The 16,206-nt window shown below is 44.3% G+C and overlaps 1 long non-coding RNA gene across 2 annotated transcripts in view; it reads left to right on the top strand.

Moving 5' to 3' along the window:
• Positions 1-2,719: 2,719 nt before the first annotated feature.
• The window catches only part of LOC118973844 (uncharacterized), a 136,893-nt gene continuing 123,406 nt past the window's right edge, over positions 2,720-16,206 (top strand). For both annotated transcript variants that reach the window (XR_012130777.1, XR_005063375.2), the window contains exon 1: positions 2,720-6,393. This is a non-coding gene — a long non-coding RNA (uncharacterized lncRNA). The remainder of the gene's footprint in view (positions 6,394-16,206) is intronic.

The following is a 16,206-nucleotide window of genomic DNA, read 5'->3' as shown; positions in this document are numbered from 1 at the left end:
GTGTCTTCCTGAGTTCTGTGAGGTGTACTAGCAAATTGTTGAACTTCAAAGAGGGGGTTGTGGTAACTCCTGATTCATAGCCAAGTCAGAACTGTAGGTACCCAATATTTGCAACCTGCATCTGCCATGAGGGAAGGCTGTGGGACTGAGCCCTTAAACCTGTGGAGTCTGGTACTAACTCTGGTTAGTGTCAGATTGAATTGAATGGTAGGATCCCAGCTGGTGTTGGAGGGTTGGTGTGGAAAGGCCCATGTATTTGGTGTCAGAAGTGTAATGAGTAAAAACAGCTCCTACCACCACAGAGGACTGTTGTGAAAATAAGTGAGGAAATCCTGAAAAGTGTCTAGCATGGTGCCTGGCCCACAGTAAACCCTCAGCAAGGGGTGGTGTTGATAAGGGTTAGGATTTTTTCATCACAATTGGAACAATTTATGGAAGGGTTATGTCTGCTTATTCACTTGGAAATTATTGCTTTATTTCATTTTTTCCAATTTTAAAGTATTGTTCAGACATTCCACACCCCATCCAATTTTTGATGCTGTGTTTGAGACCAGTCAACAACCACTCATTTCTCTATGGGATGGCATTGATACTTGTAAATAAATTAAGGAGAAACACACTTTGTAGATAAAGAGAGAAAAATAACCCATCTAATTAGTTGAAGGACTTTTCGGTTTGTTCATAATTTCCATTTTCCTCTCCTGGGTGGTAGTCGAGGGAAAAACCTTAGGCTCAATGCGGTCGTCTCCTGCAGAGTTACATGAGCTCCTACATGCTGGGTAGCCCCTGCAGCAGGGAGGGCTCAGAGGGAAGGCCGGGCATGGGTGGGAGGGTAGCAGTTACTTCCCTCAGAGTCTCTCTGGACTAGGAACAAAGTGTGTATGTGAGGAGGCCGGGTGGCTGATGGAGTTGACCATCCAGACACAGGCAGCTTGATCACCATTAAGGCAATGAAGCTGGGTTTGGCATATTGCCTGCATAATTCATCTCATCATGTGGGCTCTGAGATGAAATTAAGTGATGGAAATCATGCTTGTTTTGTCTCTAAAATGTCCAGACGGCTTTTAGGTTGGCTGCGTTGTGTTCTTCTTGAGCAGTAGCTTTGCAGACTGGGCATTTCTGGGAAGGCCTGACAGAGATGGAGGAGCCGTGGGGCAGAATCTCCAGCCTGGTGCTGCTGGGGGGCTTTGTCCAGAAGGGGGTCCAGGCTTCTGCCTCTGTGTGTGGTCAGGACGATGTAACTCAGCAGCACTTTTGAGAAGACAGCTTTGCATGGGCTGTGGAAACATGCCTAAGAAGAGAAAGAGGGTCCCTGCTGCTTGTCACTTGGAGGCTGTGGCTGAGTCCCCTCTTGTCATGGGTGGGGTCTTCCTGCTATCCCCTGTCCCCAAGGCCACCGAGAGGGCACTGTCCTGCCTCAGCATTGTAGGGCCAGGTCTTGGAGGGGAGCTCTTGGGTGGCCTGTGTTTAGGGGAAACATCTCAGCATGCTGGGGTAAAGGCTCTGGACATCTAGAGCAGGGTTCTCCAGCTGCCTTGTGGGTACATGTGCTCCTGGGGCTCTTGTGAGAGCTTGGAGTCTGCCTCAGTAGGTCTGGGGCAAGCCCAGGATCCTGCATTTCTAACAAGTTGCAGAGGGACGCTGATGGTGCTGGTTCTGGGACTCTTAGGTTGAGTAGGTGAGGGCCTAGGGCAGAGGCTCTTAAAGTGTGGTCAACCCGTCAGCAGCATCAACATCCCTAGGAACTTTTTGGAGATGCACATTCTTGGACTTGACCCCAAATGTACTGTAACGGGAACTCCAGAGGTGAACCGAGCAATCTGTGCTTTAATAAGCCTTCCAGGTGATTCTGATGTTTGCTCAAATTTGAGAGCCACTGGTCTAGTATTCAGGTCCACTTTATTATTCTGAGGTCACCAATGTGTGTTTTCTCAGAAATAACAGAGGGAAAACTTTCAGAACATTAATGTGTCTGTGTGACAGCCGAGTGTGAATAGGAAGTTCCTTTGGCAGATCACATTTAACAGCTGCTGATGTTAGCTGCCCACAGCCGGCTTTTTCCATTAGGCTAATAGTGGTGAAGAAAGGATGCAAAAATAAAATTTTAATTCACGAAAGAAGTCCATGTTCACTTTTTAAAACTCACACAATACTGAACAGTATAATTGAAAAAGTGAAGTTCCCCCCTTTGAATCCCTCCAATTTCCTATGGGAAGTAACCACTACTCACAATTTGACATGTAACATACCAATTTTTTTTTTCACAAGTAAAGATTTGTACACCAATACAGAGAGCCCATTTTAAAACACATGAATTGTAGCCCCCTGCATATTGTTCTCCATTTGTTCATTGCATCCACCTTCCATTGGTGTGTGGAAATTTCTGTAAACCTCAAGGACATAGAGGAACCAAGTCTGTGATCGCCGCCCCATGTTGGTGTGGAGGTACCCTGCCAGGGTACTGCCCAGCGCTGAACTCCCAAGTGGGGAGCAGGGCAGGAAGCAGGGCTGCACTCCATGTAATATGCCTTCTCTCTTTGAATGTTAACCCACAGAGGGGTGCTTAGAATGCATGTGCATCACCATCTCCTTCCTCTTCTGACCTTCCCACACCCCACTTGTCTTTTCTTATTCCTGTTTAATAGGAACCAGTCTGGGCCTTATTTTGAGTGTGTTCTACACTATGAAAGAAACCTGCTGATCTCAGTTGGCTGGCTAGGCTCCTCAGAAAGGGTCAGTATCAGTTCCATCTGGCAGCAATCCCTCTGCTTAGTTTTAACATAAACAGGTTGAATACATTTTGATGGACAAGCTACAGGAGGCGGCTCTGGGATGAGCTTCCACAAGTCTTAGAACAGCACTGCAGGGTTATCTCAGCAAGGGTGTGCTGCCTTTCCTGGGAAGTCAGGAAACCTCTGTCTCAAGTGCAGGGCTGCCCGGCCTCAGCCAGCATGTAAGCCAGCAAACTGTGCGTCCTGTGTCCTGCCAGAGGAAAAGCCACCTCACCAAGGATTTGCAAATCTCTTGTGGTATGTTTGCTTGGTGAAAGCCAGGTGACGGGGGTAGCCTGAGAGTTCAGGGAATCAGGGAAAAGTAGTCTTGTTTTCCAGCCTCTACTGTGTGCAGCAAGGCTAAGAGGGATTGGTGGGGGTGGTGGAATGGAAATGCATGAGACAATCTGCATTTAGTATTCCTCCAATACTGTTCTTGTCATAGTTCCACAGCCACCATGTCCTTAATCTTCATGGATTTAAACTCTTCTAGAACTCTTTTACTTGCAGTCTGTTACTTCTTGAGTTCAGAAATTTACCAGACATCATGTAAGGTGATGAGTTCTTTCATTTCTTCTCCACCAAATGCTCAGTACTGATATCTCCAGGCCAGAGTAGGTGCTAAAGGGACCTTGAAATGAAAAGGGAGAGACACCTGATCCTAGGAAAGGTACAGTCTAGTGGGGAGTCATAGAAATAATAACAGTCACTACTGAGCAACTGCTATGTACAACTAATGGCTGCTGAACACACATTGTTTCATTTATACCTCATAACAATCCTACTAGGTAAGGGTGAGTTATCCTTTCTGACAAATGAACAATCTGAATGCAAAGGGGTTGGGTAGTTTGCTCATGTTACAGTTAGCACGTGGCAGGACTGGAATTTGGACCCAGAACTGGTTGTAATAAAAGCTGACATTCTTTGCGCTTTATCTCACTGTCTCCTGTGATTGCATAAGATTTGTAACACAAGGACACAGTCAGCTTAATTTCATTTTTACAGATTTAAACCAGGGGTTAGCAAATTATGGTCTGTGGGTCAAATCCAGTCCAACACCTGGTTTTTGTAGATACAGTCTTACCGCAGCATTGCCATCCTGTCTGTTGACATGTTGTCTAAGGCTGCTTCGGTGCTTCAATGGCAGAGTTGAGTAGTTGAGACAGACACCAAATAGCCTGAGAAGCATGAAATATTTACTATCTGGCCTTTTGCAGTTTTTGCTGATTTAAACAGTTTCAAGCAGAATCCTTTTTATCCTTAATCTTTCGAATAAGGTAACAAATAAACTAATCATTTGAAGATTTATCGTTTCTGACTATGCCTGTCTGTGAGCTCTCCCAAGCATCCAGAGTTTTGTGCAGGGAAGTCCATTAGTGGAGTGTACATGGCCTTGGGTAGATGTGTGCTTGAGTACTGGTTCTACCACTAATTATCTCCATGGCTTTTGAGAAATTGCTTAATCTGCTTAAATCTATTTGTTCTCATTTATTCACTCACTAATTAAAAAATATTTATTAAGTACCTCCTATATGACAGACAGTATTCTGTGTGTTGAGGACATAGCCGTGAGCAGAACAGCAAAATCCCTGTCTTGGTGGAGCTGGCATTCCACCAGGTGGAGGCAGATTCTAAGAAAAGAAGTATTTATAGCGTGAAGGTGACAAGTGTCATGAAGAAAAATGCAGCAAAAAAGGGAACAGGATATTTCACGGTAGGGAAAGAGGGCAGAGAAAGGCTGCAATTTAAAAGGCTACCCTCAATGAGCAGGTGATGCTTGAGTAAAGATTAAAGTAGTGAAAAATCTATAAGAAAGAACATTCTAGGTTGAGGTGAGAGAAAGCACAAGACCCCAAGGCAGAAGCATGTCCAACATATTGAAGGAACAGCAAGTTGGCCAGAGGGACTGGATCGGGATAAATGAAGTGGCAGAGTAGGTGAGGGGGTCCATGAGGTTCTGGGATCCCTTATCTCTGAGGTTTTGATTTTAAAGGTGAAGACTGTGACTTTTACTTTTAATGTGATGGAAAGCCAGTGGGATTTTTTTTGAGGAACAATTACCATTACTTGACTTACATTCTAAATGGTCCATCTAGATTCTGTGTTAGGAAGAGACTGCAGGTGGGAGAGTGACCAAGGTGGCAGTGGGGTGCCCGGCAGGAGGTGACAGCAGTGACCTGGAGGGGGGACGGTGGTGGCTCTGCCAGACGGTCGTGGTGAGCTGGTGAGGTGTGCTTGGCTTCTGGAAGTATTTTGAAGGTGGGTCCAACAAGATTTCTCAACAGACTGGGTATGGGGTATGAGAAAAATTAAAGGATTTGGTCCACATACCTGGCAGGATGGGGTTCTCCTTACCTGAGATGGGCAGACAGCGGTTGAAGCAGGTTGGGGGGGAAGAACAGGAGTTTGATGTTGAATGTGCTGAGTCTGAGAGGGCAGGTACACAAGTGGGGATATTAAACAGGCACCTGGGTGTATGAATGGAATAGCTGAAGTCAGTGTTACGGAGGGGATGCTCTTCTTGGTAATGACAGGCCCAGGGCATGACCCCAGGAGTGAGTGGCTGAGGAAAGGTGGAGGACAGGAGTGCAAAACCCAAAAAGCAGAATATTGGCAAGATCTTCCATGTGGATATTTAACCACCAGGAATTTTGATAAGACTACTGTTGGAGAAAGGGGCAGTGAGCCAGAACAAAAATCCTGGGGAACTGAGGGGAATGAAACTGGGCGGGGTGTCAGCAGGCATCTGCCACAGGAGGGGCAGTGGGTGGGAGCAGTGCAAAGACTGGAGATACACCCTCGGGGGTGTAGGGTTTGGGGAGAAGAAAGGTCTGGAGTGGCAGTGAGGAGCAGAGGGTGGCTACCCCATCTCCAGCCTAGTGGCCTAAGGGTGTGAGGAAGAAAATGGCCATCACTCAGAAGGGCTACAGGACAAGTGGTGTCCTCAGGTTTTCGTCAGAGCACGGGGGAAGGAAATGATCATGGAAGAGGCCGAGGATAGCAGAGATTTTGCCTAGGGCTGGGTTTGTCATCTGGCAGGGGCAATAGGGGATTCCAGAAACGGAGTTGGCAGACATGGGTCAGTAAAGAGGATGATGTGCAGATGCCTCAGAGCCCAGAGCTTCCTGCAGTGGCTCATGTAGCAGGGGTAGGGGACCAACCAGAAGGTCACCAGAGCATGAGCAGCTGGCGGAGGGAGGGTAGGGTGTCTTGCCAGAGCATGCCAAGTTCTGGGGTTCCCTTTTGGCTCCAGCTAACGGAAGTGCCAAGGCTGAGGGAATAAGGCTGCCTTCGGTGTTTGGAGCTCCCTCCTAACTCCTGCTGTTAGGGGCATGGAGGGAGGCCACAGCAAGGCACAGCAAGAATGCAGGCTCGCTTGGGGAAAAGCAGCTTGCTGGAAGGTCGTCCTAGGCTCCGAGGCCTCCCTGGACAGTAGCAGTGGGAGTTCACGTCTCTTATGTTCAGTTTCTGCTGCTAAGACTTGGTAACCAACATTCAGATTCTCTTGCTCTCAGCTCAGATTTGGGATTTGGACTTGCTCAATCGACAGAATCAGGTGATACCAATGTGTCTTCTGGGAGCCACCTCTCTGGATTGTGGGGAGAAGATGGGGAGTTTAGAGGTGAGAAAAAAGAACATGAATGTATAGAACTTGCTGAAATGTCTAATTCACCAATCTTAAGATACTCATCTATAAAATGGGCAATAATAATAATTTCCTTATTCAGTTGAGCTGAAGATTAAATGAGATCGTATATAGACAGCAGTTAGCACAGTGGCTAACTGGGATCCAGCTGGCACCCCGTACATAATAGCCATTATTTTTATAATCATGACATTTAGTAATTTATTATTGTACTGAGAGAAAAATTTGAATTCTTCCTGCATGTGAATCATTCAGCTTGTGAAGAAGCTGGGGAGAAAGCATGTGTATGCTGGACAAGAGCGGGGCACTGGGGTCTGCCTAAGTCCCCACAAGCGCTCCCAGCTATGGGCATTGATATTTCAGTGGGGTGTGTTGTTCTTTACTTGGGTCTTAAGGGCATTGCATTTCTATTTGTATTTTATTGCTTTGTATTGAGGACTCCTATGCTATAGAGGATTGCTTGAATATGGGGACCCCTGATGGTCTGGGGACTCATTCTCAGCTAATGCTGAGGGTCTTGGCTCGACTCCTTTTGGTGCCGCCTGCTGCGGCAGCCCCTTCATCTCCCTGACCTTCACAGCTGACCTCCACTAGCTTGCTTTTGTTTGGTCTCTCACTCAGTTTCTATTAGGACAGATCTTGAATGTGAGCAGCCATGCATTCACCCCTTGGAAAAGAATTCAGTCGATTCTTTTATTTAGTTATTTAGAATTTATTGGCTTATGTATCTATCTGAGCACTTGAGGATGAACATGGACATGATGCAGAGTATGCCCTCTATTGTGTGCTGTAAAGATCATAAATGTATTGATGGAAGCTGGGTGATAAGAAAAATGTTGTGTGTGCTGGAATAATTTTGGTTCCTACAGAGAAATCCTGAGGATGCCTGAGTGTACTGAGTCTGTAATGGATTATTGAAGAGGAGACCATTATAATTCAGATCACAATGATTTGCAGCTACTGCAAGGTCACTGAGACCCTTTCTGTGATCTCCTTTGAAGTGTCCCAGGTAGCAGAGAATGCTAAACTGTGAATATCAAATGCTGATTTTTCTGATTTCTTGCTTTATTGCTGTGGATCTTGCTGTAAAACATGGGCACAATTTTGGGGAATAAGCAGCTATGGAATTGAGGAGCAAAAGCTCCACAGCATTTTTGACATGAGTCATAAATAACACACAGTTGTAACTTGGGAAACATATGGCTATAGAAATTCTTTGGGCATGTTCCTGATGATATTATTTGATCAGTTTCTTCCAATTTATCCTATCAGATGTCTGAGAAAAGTAGATAAGTGACTAAAGACAGGTGTTTTAAAATAGATGATTTAAGAAATATTGGAGTTTTTATGCCTACTGTCCAGTGCAGACCAACTCTCTGAAGCCAAGTGACTTTTCCTCATTATTATGGATAACAAATGATGAATCTACCATGAAAGCTTGTAACAAGACAACTCATGTTCAATCACGACTGTTCTTGAAGTGGGCATGGAATATACTGGTTGGTCCTCTTTAGAATATCATAGTGCTTTGTAACTTTACTCTTTTTGGTTGTAAAGGATTTCATGGCAAAATACATACCTTAGTACTCCAAGTGGATATTAAAAAATGAAGTACATTGATTCAACTTTCCTGATTCTTAGAACAAGAAAATTAAAAAAGTTATCTGAAGTCATCAACCTGAGTTGTGAAGAACTATCTTTTTATCATGTTGGACAATGTATTAGGGTAAATATGATATAAACACCAGGTGTCGTATAAGGGAAAAGATTTCGATTGCCACAGACCATAAAATGTAACACCCAGAGTATCTTATTAACTTAACTCTTGGTTGAAAAATAGAGTGAGCCTGCTTTATTCCCCATTCTCTGGCCCTGTGTTGGATCCTGTTTCTCAGCCACACTGGGTCATTGCAATTTAAACAGGCCACACTGGGGTGACTTACTAAGCAGCTTTCTCAAAAGACATCAGAAGAGAATAGACTATGTTTATAAATGTATGTTTGATGCTGGATTCAGCCCAGGAATCAGGATGCCCCTTCACCGGTCCACATAGGCACTTTTCAAAGCTGGTGTCTGCATGCACATGGAGGCTCCAGTAACCCCTGGGATTCAGCAGCCACTTGGCCCCACAGAGAGATCCCAGTCTACCCCCAAGCAGGCAGCATGGGCTCCTGCTGTAAGAACACAGCTGCCATTTGTGAGGCTTGAGATCCCTTCCCCACAGCCAGGGCGTTTCCATCCCCCACAGATAGTTAGTGTCCACCTGGGGGGCTTCAGGACAATGACCTTCATTTCCTCCAGCCGACTCACCTCCACCTTTGCAAGGCCCTCTCCCTGTCTGGAGCACCCATCCCGCCAGCCCTTCTCCTGGCTGATCTCTACTTGTCTTTCAGAACTTAGCTGAGAGTCCAGTCCTGGGGAGCCCCAAGGCCTGCCTCAGAGGCTCTTGTAGTGCCCCTATTTCCTTTGGTGCAGCCCTTCCCTCTCCTCACTGGGACTTTGCTTTGTACTAACTGCCTCCACCACTAAGCTATAGACTATTTTCTTAGTTCTTTAAAAAATTGTTTCTTGTTTTACATTTAAATCTTTAATTCACATTTATTTTATTTTGGTATAAAATGTGAGGTAGGGGTCTAACGGTCTAACTTTATGGCCCTAACATTTACAGAACAATCCTTGCTTTAACCACTTTCTTACCGACTCTGAGAAAATCACTACCTATTCATTCAACGTTGATTGAGCAACCGTTATGTACCAGCCACAGTGGTTGATCCTGGGGGTGAGAAATGATTCTGCTCCTGACTTCAAGAACCTTTTTTTTAAAAAATATATTATTTTATTATTTTTATTTTGGTATCATTAATCTATAATTACATGAGCAACATTATGGTTACTAGACTCCCCCCATTATCAAGTCCCCACCACATACCCCATTACAGTCACTGTCCATCAGTGTAGTAAGATGCTATAGAATCACTACTTGTCTTCTCTGTGTTGCACAGCCTTCTCAGTGCTCCCGCCCTACATTATGTCTGCTAATCATAATGCCAAGAACCTTATATTCTGGTGGAAGAGACCTAAAAAGAAGCAGATAATCCATTAGTCAGGTCATATGAAATTGCCATTTTTGTAGGTCAAGAATGGTCAAACATTAGCAGTTTCATAGAGTTTAATCCAATTCAATATAAAGTAAGCACAATGTCTCAGCTTGAGTGTCTCTGAAGATGGAGCCTGAGACAAACACGCGCATGTTGGTAGTTTATTTGGAAATGATTCCAGGGAGCAGGAGTAAGGGAGGGACCAAGGGAGTGCGGAGGGAGGGAGAGACAGCCAGTTCATGAGGATGCTTTCGGACAGGGCCACTGCTCAAGCCATTGGTGCTTGATCCTCTGGGGCCTCTGAGGAGCTTTATGAAATGTGAGTTGGAACTGTCTGCACAGGGGACCGAGCGGGAAACCACCTGTGGGTGGAGGCACAGGGGTCACCTCTCCTGCGCTTCCTCCGGCTGGCCATGGACGTGTCTGGTGGGCCTCTGTGGATGTTCTGGTCTTGGCATGCGGTGTGGGCTGAGGAGAGGGGCCGTCAGATCACACCTGGTGAGGCTGGTTGACATGGGCCTGGGACTAGTCATTGCAGCAGTGGCTGGAGTTTGAGGTGGGGCTGAGGCAACGGGAAGGGAAGTGGACGCCAACAGCAGTAGTGGTGTATCTAAGGAGGAAGGGTTACTTTTGTGAAAGTTGGGCTGGGAGGGAGCAGGGCATAGTGATGAGGGAAATAGAGGAAGGGAGGGTTCAACTGAAACTTCAGGTGGAAGGGGGCTGGGAAGTGAGCATTCTAGGTAGGGGGAGCAGCCTGGGCACAAGCCCAGAGGCACAACGAGCACAGCACACCTGGGGAAGTTGAAGTAGATTTATCAGCTGGATTGTAAATCCTGAGGGGGATGGGGCTGGGGGAGGAGGTAGGGTGTGCCAAGCAAGATAGGCAGGGCTCAGGTCAAGAAACTGATCTGGGAGGTGCTTTAGTTTGTGAGGGCTGCCACAACAAAGCACTGCAAACTGGGTGTCTGCCGCAGCAGAAATGCATTGTTGCACGGCTCTTGGGGCTAGAAGGCCCTGGGCATGGGGTATTGGCCAGAAGCGCCAGGTACCGGTTCTGGGACATTGGCAGGGTTGCTTCCTTCTGTGGGGGGTGAGGGGCCTGTCCCATGCCTCTCCCCTAGCGTCTGGTGCTTGCTGGCAGTCCTTGGCAGTCCTTGGCTTGAAGAAGCATTGCCCCACCTCTGCCTCCATCTTTACGTGGTGTCCTTCTGTATGAGGGCCTGTCTCCAAATTCCTCCTTTTTATAAGGACACCAGTCATATTGGATTAACGCACACGCTGATGAGCTCATTTTAACTTGATTATCTATGTAAAGGCCCCACCTAAAAAAATAAGGTTACATTCGAGGTACTGGGAGTTAAGACTTCAACACCTGAATTTTAGGGGGATGCAATTCAACCTGTAAGAGGAGGTAATTTGTAGAAGGTGTTGGGAGTCTGAGGTTGACTTGAGCAGCCTCTACTGGGTTCTGCTGAGCTGTCATCTCTCCTTCTCCCCACACTTTGCAGTGGGTATTGAAGAGTTTTGTTGCTTCTTACACTTGAACTAGTTTCCCTCCCAAATCTCTCTGGTGCAGCAGTTATTTAGGGGTGTATATTAGAGAGAGAGTTTTAGAAAATGTCTTCAAACATCTGAATTTGCAACATCTTTCCAAGGCCAGATCACGCTTTTGTTCAAATTGTATCCCTTGGATTTGTCATAATCCCTTTATTCGAGTGTGTGTGTGTGTGTGTGTGTGTGTGTGTGTGTGTGTGTGTGTGTTGCTGAAGGTTGGCATTACTGAACAGCTCAGGTTTTACTAGACATTGAGGAGGTACTGATGAGTTTTAGGCAAAAATGGCATGATAAAATTTGTATTTTTAAGATTATTCTGAAAGCAGGATGAAGAGAGATTTGAAGAAATCAAAGCAGGAGGCAGAGGATGCAGGCAGATGACTTGTTCAGGGATTCAGATAAGCAAGAATGACAGCATGAACTAAGGCTTGACTGCACAGTAGAACCCTTGGGAGTTTTCAAATATCCATGGTCAAGCCCAGACAAGCTAAACCACAATCTCTGGAGGCAGGACCTAGTCACTGGTACAGTGTTGTTAAAGCTCTCTAGGTGATTCCAAGGACTTATAAGGTCGAGGCTGTGAACCACTGAATTAAGGCAAGGCAATAGGGAAGGTCAACGGCAGGTAGGGTCAAGAATTAATGAAGTAGAACCACTGTTCTTGACAATAGATTCAGTGAAAGAGTGATGGGCAGGAAAAATATTAAGGATGGCCTGGTGTTCTTGCTTAACTGGGCATTACTATAGCTAACAGGTGTACATTACATATTTCTAAAGGATTAGAGTATTCTGAGGTACACTTAACACCAACACTATATTAAACATGGCTTAATCTTTCTTTGATTCTGGAGGCATTTGGGGATCTGCCAGTATCTCTAGGGCATTGTTACAACCATAACGAAGTTTGTTCAGCATTATGCTAGATGTACACATAGAAGAAAGGGTCTTGGATGAAAAACCACTGCCATCACCATCTTCCTATGACACATTTCACTCATACTGATGTTCTGTTGAGAAACCTTCAGGGACCCTGATGTTTACATAACCAATTCCACATTCTTTCCCTGGAACTCAAAATCTAGTGCATTCACCCATTCCCTAAATAAATCCTCTATTCATAGAAAATTGACTAAACCATTTTCTATGAATATTTCACTATAATAATTAGTATCAATATTGGATTTGCGAAATGCATCAGGCACTGTTCAAGGCACTTAATATTCTGCTCCTTTTAGATCTCATAAGAACACTGTATGGTTGACTTAATTAGCTATCTTAGATGTGAGGAAACATAGGCTCGGTAATATTATGTTGCTCTACAAAGTTTGCACTGGTAAGTAGCAGAACTGGGATTTAAATCCATGAGTATAGCCCACGTTATTTCTACCACACCACAGTGTCTCCTTTACTATGAGTGATTCTGCTTCTGCTGTCTTGCATGTATTGTTGCTTCTTTATGATGTGGCCTTTCTCCAGTGCTGTGCTGGCAAATGTGTAATGACTGGCTTTCTCATTGTAGTTCTGACATGAAGTTTTGTTCATATTTTTATTTAGATTAATGAACATGTCACAATTTCACTGTTTGTCAGTGACATGAGGGACTTCTGTGCTGAATCACATAGTCATTTTCAAGTGCTGCAAGATTTCTTCTAATTTTTGGCATCATTCACAATGTAACAACTACTGACATAATATATTTTAAAGTTTAATCTGCATTGTTAATATTTTTTCCATTACTTTATTAAACCTAAATAACCAACAAAATAATAGATCAAGCTCTGATTCATAGTGTTTCCAGATTTCTGCTGTGATGCTCCCAGTATATTGATTTATCTGTTATAAATGTAAATTGATTTACAAATATATTTATTTAATTGTAAATTTTTATTATTTAATTTTTAGTGATCCATGTAACAATTGGCTGACATTATTCCTGAAAAGAATAACAAAGAGATCTGATGAGACGGCTCAAACTGGGTCCTGCTCATCACTGATTTTCCTCTTCCTCTCCAACCAAACTCAGCCCAATCTTCAACATTCAGCCAAAATTCTAACTTGGTACAAAACCTTCCAGCTACACCATCAGGTCTTCCTTTCCATAAATCCTTCAGTCCTTTTAGTTGATACCTGTCCTTAACACCTAACTTAGACTATTGCTTCATCCTGTCTTTTGTTTTTAGTTGATCTGTTTCACCAATACAATCAACTCAGTGAGGGCAGGGACCTTGCTTAGTAACCTTTGCACTTTCTGGCAATACTTAGCATCATCTTCACACACGAGGTACTTGACGTTATGCTGTGGATTTAGTTGCTTTTTGGATAACTTACCCATGTGCAGTTGTATAATCTCCATTTGTCCCCATTTCATAAAGATGAGCACAAAAACACAGATCTGACTCCAGGCACATGGGAGTTTATTGTGTTTGCATAGCTCAGACTCCACTGCTTTAGGGGTTGTTGCAAAATTCGCTTAGTGTGACCTTGACATGCACTGTTCACATCCCCAGACTCAACTTTTTTTTGGTGAAAAGATCTTGGGCCTCAGAGCCCTGGCAGCCCACAGCCAGGCATCATTGCTATATGGTGTTACTTGCCTCCCATGAGTCACCTTATCCTTATGCGGGAGTTCTGTCTACCTGTTGAATTTTGAATGAAAACCCAATGAACAGAAGCACTGCACTGAATTCTCTATTTTGTTCCTTGCTGAGCTTCCATGAATGTAAAACACCAGCACAAAGGGAGAGTCAGCAGGTAGAGATCAACACTATCCATATTTAATGGAAAGGGACTCTGAATTCATTGATGGGAAAACTGTGCTAGAAGGCCAAGTTCAATACTTGCTTACTGAGTGGGCTTCTAGCAAAAAAGGAATAAACATCTTATAACAAATTTTCATGATTTCTGCTTTGAAGTAGTACTATTTTAATTCAAGGAGAAAAATCATACAGTAGGCAAGGGATTAAGTAGCGCCTGGGAAATTTCCCTCACTTACAGTGGAGTACAAAAGCAGGGACAGGGACCACATCCTTCACCAGGAATTTGAGCTCTCTGTGACTGGGCTGGCCCAGATCCCCACCATTCTTTCCTAAGGAGGAAGACACTGAAACACCCACAATCTCTACCTTCTACCACAAAGAGAAAAGTTGCAAGGCAGAGAGGCCTGGACCCAGCAGCACAGTGGTCACCCTAGCCGTCCTCAGGTGTGTGGGTCCCCATGTGGAACCTGCAGTGGCTCTTGGCAAACTCTCCCAGTGAAAGCATGTCCCAGCACAGTTTCTGTCCTGGTCCTCAGTGGTTTTCAGCATCTTTCTGAGGAAACTCCTCCAGTGGCAACATGATCAGTAGCAGTGGCTTCAGTTACAGTACCTGAAATCCTCAACAGCTATTGCTTCCAGAATCCTATTCGGGGCTCCTGGGATCTCTCCTTTGTCTCCAGACTAACAGGTGCCAGGTCTGTCTGCAGCTGGGCAGCCATCATCACTGCTTCAGCATCAATTATACAATTCAACACATTCTTACAACATCAACAAAGAAAATACGGAGTCTCACTGTCCCCCCAATTCCTACCACAAACACTCCTTAGTGGATGTGGAAACACCAATGACTATCTTGCCAGAAAGATCAGCAAATTTCAACCTACACTCAGTGGGACTATAGATTGCATTCTTGTTCTTATGGTGGCTTGCTCACTGAAATAGTTGTCCATTTATTCACTCATTCAACCACCCACCTGATATTTATTGAGCACCTACTATATGCCAGGCACCATGGCATGCAGAGTTGGACCTAGTGCTCCTCTTCAAGATGCTCATGGTCTGATAATAATAATAATAATAATAATAATAATAATAGCATAAAATATTTATAGAATGCTTAGTATGTACCATTCCTCAGTATCATGAGATAAATGCTCTTATTCTTCTCTGCTTTACAGGTGAGCAAACCAAGGGACAGAGAGTTTTAGTTGCAGCTAAACAAGTAAATAGGTAATTACCATTTCATGTAGCAGCCTGGTGATGCAGGGAAGCCCGATGTGTGGTTATATTCTCAAGAGTCAGGTGTGATTCTAACCTACCCTGGCTATATAGTTGTACCCAGCCTAATTCAAAGATTTTCCAGAGGTAATAAAATATTTAAAAGAAAAAAAAAACTGCTTTTAGGAGAAACCAACAGGAAGGCAGTAACAATAAAACAAAGACATGCTCAGAAATGGAAAAAGCGTTCCATTTTACGATTAGAGTGACCTTTAATTTACATGTGTCTTCAGTGCTTCTGGCAAAACAACTCAATTCTTGGAGAAATGGTCTTTACAGTGATAAATTAGAAGGGGTCAGAAAGATGTGTGACTACTAAAGAACTCTCAGGAAACCTTTTCAGAGTAGAAAAGAGCAGACATGGGGCCAGTTTCTCTCCATCTGGAAGAAGGCCTTCTGCAGACACAGAAGGGAGAGACTTGCAGCAGCCAAGCCGCCACCCTCCACACGGTGGGCTCTGCTGAATTTCATCTCCTTCTGCTGAATTTTATCTCCTGCCGTGTAGGTCTCCAGCCACCTCTGGTAGGTCTGTGTGTGAAGAGACACCAGGACCCCTTGTGCTGAGTTTTCAAGCACTGAGAGAGAGCATTTGAGCTCTGATCATGACCAATGAGATATTTAGAAAATATACACTCTGGCTATCGCCACATGATACCAAATCTCTTTCCTCAGAGAAGAAAAAAATGAGTACAGTGTAAACCCCACCCCTCAGCATCATGAGGTTGAAAGAAGTCCTTAGACCAACATATTTAGCCATTTGTTTTGTTGTCGTGTAGAGATAGTGGTTTGGTTTCTGTCTTTTGGTTGTTATTCTGCTTTGGTGATCAGCTAAGAGCACTCGTTCTGACAGCTGAATCCTCTTGGTAGTATTTTTCCACACCAGTTTGGGGCATGACAGAAATTTTTCCTATGAGTAAGAACTGAAGGTGATGCCAAAACAAAGCAGCTTAATGAGCGATTGGCAGTGATTCTACACTTATCTCTAGAAGAAAAGGTCTAGGATTCAGTGTAGTTTTGCAAGGCAGTAATTCTTTGTTGACTTTTTCCCTAACTATGAAGAAACAGTTACAGTTAATCTCTTTCAGTAATAAAGGGCATTTAAC

The sequence above is a fragment of the Manis javanica genome, chromosome 1 (assembly GCF_040802235.1).
Source record: "Manis javanica isolate MJ-LG chromosome 1, MJ_LKY, whole genome shotgun sequence".
NCBI lineage: Eukaryota > Metazoa > Chordata > Mammalia > Pholidota > Manidae > Manis > Manis javanica.
The sequence above is the reverse complement of the archived record's forward strand: the minus strand, read 5'-3'. Positions and strand labels throughout refer to the sequence as shown.